General features: G+C 35.1%; 1 long non-coding RNA gene across 2 annotated transcripts; it reads right to left on the reverse strand.

Moving 5' to 3' along the window:
* Positions 1–2,096: 2,096 nt before the first annotated feature.
* Positions 2,097–4,232, reverse strand: LOC132954387 (uncharacterized). Of its 2 annotated transcripts, XR_009665754.1 has the most exons (5): positions 4,123–4,232; positions 3,874–3,974; positions 2,629–2,675; positions 2,406–2,550; positions 2,097–2,270 (listed from the first exon to the last, which is right to left on the reverse strand). It is a non-coding gene; the product is annotated as an uncharacterized LOC132954387 (long non-coding RNA). The 2 variants fall into 2 exon arrangements; XR_009665756.1 differs by lacking the exon at positions 2,629–2,675 and having other exon boundaries at positions 2,102–2,270.
* Between the last annotated feature and the right edge of the window lie 1,290 nt (positions 4,233–5,522).

The following is a 5,522-nucleotide window of genomic DNA, read 5'->3' on the forward strand; positions in this document are numbered from 1 at the left end:
AGCCAATCGGTGAACTCTTTTAGTCCGTGAGCCGGCCAATCCAAGTTCCAACGCCTTATTTGCTGCATATTTTCCTACAAAAATGAAATCATAGGATGGGTGGGTGGGTGGATATGTAGCCAAAAACCCCTTGAATTCATATGTCATGTGTCATAATTTCTTAGTTAATGTAATTCATGATAGCAAAGATAATACCTATATCTCTTAAGATACTTTTCAGAATATAGAAGACCACCAGTCACCATGGCTCAAAACATCAGCATATAGCTCTTTATAGATGCTCATACTGATTTATATATTTTCATCTGTAACTCATGCATGTCTCAGTATTTTGCTATCTTTATTTATTTTATTGTATTTTGTCGTAGCTGTCCTGAACTTGTCTGTTTGTTTTTTTGTCATGTATATGTCACCAGTTTGTCACGATATTGCACCTAATAATAAAAAATAAAAAAATACTTACCTGTGCTTCTGAGTGACTCACAGTGTTTGCCTAGTGGCTCCTTGTTTCCCTTTTTCGGATTTTGAACGTTTTTTTTTTTTTAAATCTTTTTGTTTAATTAAATATTTTACATCCATATCTGCAATTGGGTCCAGTTCCTTGTTTTCCACTTCCTGACAGTTTCTTGCCCATGTGTGCAAGGCTTAGTCCTGCCTTGTTGCTGTTCTGCCTTCATAGGCAAACTTTTAAGATGTGCAAGGACCTTTTTATTCCATTTGAACTACTGGAGCTTTTTCTTTTTGAAAATTCAGCATATATCCACAAAACACAGGACCCTGCTTAAGATGGAAATGTTTCCCCGTAGTGAGTTAATATTGTGACACTGTCATAGACATGCGATGGACTTTTTTTGAATTTCAGAATGATGGTTGTTGTCTTACATTATGACTTGTGACATTTTGATGTAAATCTTTTTCTATCTCAATTACTTTTTTTATCACACTATTTTGACTTTAGCCTTTCTCATTTGGCCAACATGACTTTTTATCTCGTAATTTGAACTTTCTTTAGGCCGACCATGTTATGTTTTCCCATTGTCTATTTCCTATTGTGTGCTAGTTTCAATCTACTGCTTACATGCACTTTCCTAATATCATGTTCCAAACATAAAGCTGAAGTGTATTTGTTTTGAACACAAAGAACATCTTTGTGTGTGTTGGAAAGAAACTAGGATTAATACACGAGTAATCATTTCTTTGACTTTGTCGTTAAAAAGAGTTCCTGAAGATGAAATAGACCTTTTTTTTTTGCAGCAAATATTCTCAACCTGTCATTAAAACACTTTGTTTCATTGCATTGGATCCAAAGATGAATTAAAGGATGTTATAAACGACCTGTGTCTTTAAGTGTGTTATATGCTATATGAAAAGTTCTCAGGTCTCAGTTTGATTTGAAACGGTTTGTGAAACATTATCCTGGAGAAATGTCAACTTTCATCAAGTCAAAGATCATTTGTATAACACCCTGGTAATTAAAGTGCAGGGATTTCTCATTATATGGAGAACATTTTTACAATAGCTCAAATGAATTGCCATTATTAAAAATGTTGTATTGAAGGAGCAGTGCTGAACGACAAAATAAATGTATGACCTTGGCCCGGTGTAGTCCTCATCCATATAATCCTCTCTTCAGGACAGACGCTCTCTCTCACCTTGTTCTCACATTTGATCATTGTAAATAAATTTGGTGTTATTTTGGTAGAGCTCGTCTTCGACTCCTGTTTTTGTTGCAGCCTCAGAGCCGGGTTGTAACAATGGAAAGAGTTTCTTCTTTCTTCCATGTTTTGATATCGTTTGACACAATACAGACGCAATTACTCTCCACTGTGGATCTTTCTCCAAAAGAAAATATAAATGTCTTTCAACAGATATTTTGTCAAATATGTATTTGTTGTACATTTGTTGAAATTGGAAATTTGATCAACTCCTCTGTTGAGTAAGATCGATTTCAGGATTGCATCATACAGCAGCAAAACATAAACCTCAAATTAAATAATTCAGAATCAGGATATTAAACATTTTTGAGAAAACCTGTTTTTTTCCATAATAAGGTGATATTATTAAGGATATATAAATGACCCCTACATCAAAATAAAGAGAAAATACCAACAGTTGACAGAAGAGATTATTCATGGATCTATATTTATTCAGATTTGATTTGCAAACTCTGTTTTTGCAGCTGATTCTAAATGTTGTGCCGACCTCCTGTTGTCTCCAAACTCGTCTGTCTCCTCTTTAAATGGAGTCCTCTGTTTGCTTTGAGGTCTCAGCTGAAACAAACAAACAATACAATGGTTTAGTGGACATACATCACAAATAAAATGAAGTTCATCTAATGTCAGAGAAATGTTCCTCAAAGTGAGCCATGTTTTCTTATATATTCAGAGCTGTTTTCATGAAGTTACCATTGACACTTGTCTCTCATCTTTTCTTCTTCTCTCTCGTTGTCGGTCTGTTCATTCAACCTCATCCTGTCTGTGTCCTCTGTGCTGCTTCCTGTCTCCTCTGTTCTGTTGTTCAGGGCTCTTCTTTAGATTTCAGCTCCTGTTCCTAAAGAAAAAAAAACAAAAAAAAGAATCAAAAAGGATCCCATGCTGAAAACAAACATTGTGTAGGAATCAAACTCACCTGTTTTAGATCCCACCTGTCCGCTGAGGGAATGAATCAAAGAGACGCTGGGACATTCAATGAACCAAAAAGTTAATTTTGATGAAACAAAATGTAGCTCACATCACATGACCTGATATTATGTGACATCATTAATCATCACATCACATCAGATCAGATCACATGACGAGACAACACATCACAACACAACACAACGTAACACACAAAGACACAACAAGACACAACAAGACACAACACTGCACAACAAAACAAAACACAAACAAGACAACACATCACAACACAACGTAACACACAAAGACACAACAAGACACAACACTGCACAACAAAACAAAACACAAACAAGACAACATATCACAACAGATCAGATCACATGACAAGACAACACATCACAACACAACACATCACGACACAAACAAGACAACATATCACAACAGATCAGATCACATGACAAGACAACATATCACAACACAACGTAACACACAAAGACACAACAAGACACAACACTGCACAACACAACAAGACAACACATGACATGAATAACACCACATAACACATAAACACAATATAATATAGTAACATAATATCTGAAAAAAACAAACAACAACACAACAAAATACAAGACAACACATGACGTAATATAAAGCCCGTTGTTACCTGGAGACACAGGTGCATTAGAACCAAATACTAATACAAGAAGAGACCAGATAACCAAACAGTCTGGACAAATAGCTAGTAAACACAATGTTCATGACATTAATGTAGTATGTGACTGAAGTTATCTAAGATGCAAGAGTGCATAAAACAGCAGACTTGCCCCTTACCCACATTCATTTCAAAGGTTAGAGCAGCAGGAGAATGTCAGGTACCAGGAACTAAAAGTAACAGGTTTCTCATCACACAATCCTGATAACCATGCAAGAGCCATTACAATTCAAACAATGTAACAAGCCAGGTACATTTAGATTATGTTTCTATCACACTTCATATTCAGGTTTTTGTTTAATTTCAAGTTATTTCTGATGCGACCATATTTGGACATGAGGAGGAGGAGCTTGAGAGGAGCAGGAAGTTAACAAATATCAATTCATTAGCTGCTCAAACAGCTAGTTTCCAGAATGAGTTTCTACATTAAGTGATAGTAGGTGATAACATCACAAACACATCACAACCATAGACTGTAACATTGACGTGAACAGCACTGTGATATAACCCTCGCTTTTGTTGCCTTTTGGAAGCGTTTGATACCTGGAGCCACAGGTGACTTGAGGAGAGGGTGGAGCTGAGGAGGAGCGCTACATGAGAACAACTTTGTGCAGGAGATGTTCAATATAATGCTGGAGGAGGAGCTGGAGAGGAGCAGAGGTTAGCAAATGCTTATTTAGCATGTGGCTAACTCATTAGCTGCCTAAAGAAACCATAGATTTGTTAAATGAATAGATGATCCCACTGTAATAGAACTCATTATTTTGTTGCCATGTCAAAGCCTTTTGTTACCTGGAGACGGAGGTGACCATGTTTGAATACGACGGTGGAGCTGAAGAGGAGCGAAGCACTGGCAAAAGACAAGTTACACGACCAAACAATGTAACAGTGTTAAAACACAGAACAACACAATATACCAGGTACAGTGAGTAAAGACACTGATACCATGAGCACAGTGTTAAAACACAGAACAACACAAAATACCAGGTACAGTGAGTAAAGACACTGATACCATAAGCACAGTGTTTAAATAATTAAATGAAATCCTGGGTGTTTCATTTTCACATTTTTGTGATTTTTGGAGGAGAGGAGGAGCTGGTGAGGAGCAAGAAGTTAGCAAATTAAGATGTCATTCGGGACCTCTTATTAATTCATAAGCTGCTAAAACAGCTAGTTTTCTTCACATTATAGAAGAGTTATAACATCACAGCACATCACAACCATAGAGCGTTAAAATGGATGTATCCACTGTGCTGTAAACTTTGGTTTGTTGTCTTTTTAAGCCTTTTGTTACCTGGAGCCACAGGTGAACATGTCTTGAGGAGAGAGAGGAGCTGAGGAGGAGCGCTATATGAGAACAACGATGTATGCTGGAGATGCTTATTATAATGCTGAAATATATTTTTGAAATTCAACTTCTTCTTCTGTGACCATATTTGGAGGAGAGGGTGGAGCTAAAGAGGAGCGAGATGTTATCAAATGCCAAGTCATCAGACCAAACAGGAAGTGCCCAAAGAGCTAAAGAGAGAAAACTACGTATCACACATCACAACCTTAGTCTGAACTTATCTAAACTTAACTTATCTAAACTTATCTGAACTTAACTTATCTGAACTTATCTAAACTTAACTTATCTAAACTTATCTGAACTTATCTAAACTTAACTTATCTAAACTTATCTGAACTTATCTAAACTTAACTTATCTAAACTTATCTGAACTTAACTTATCTAAACTTATCTGAACTTAACTTATCTAAACTTATCTAAACTTAACTTATCTAAACTTATCTAAACTTAACTTATCTAAACTTATCTAAACTTAACTTATCTAAACTTATCTAAACTTAACTTATCTAAACTTATCTGAACTTATCTAAACTTATCTAAACTTAACTTATCTAAACTTATCTAAACTTAACTTATCTAAACTTATCTGAACTTATCTAAACTTAACTTATCTAAACTTATCTGAACTTAACTTATCTAAACTTATCTAAACTTAACTTATCTAAACTTATCTGAACTTAACTTATCTAAACTTATCTAAACTTAACTTATCTAAACTTATCTGAACTTAACTTATCTGAACTTATCTAAACTTAACTTATCTAAACTTATCTAAACTTAACTTATCTAAACTTATCTGAACTTAACTTATCTAAACTTATCTGAACTTAACTTATCTAAACTT

This window comes from Labrus mixtus, chromosome 2 (genome assembly GCF_963584025.1).
Source record: "Labrus mixtus chromosome 2, fLabMix1.1, whole genome shotgun sequence".
Lineage (NCBI taxonomy): Eukaryota > Metazoa > Chordata > Actinopteri > Labriformes > Labridae > Labrus > Labrus mixtus.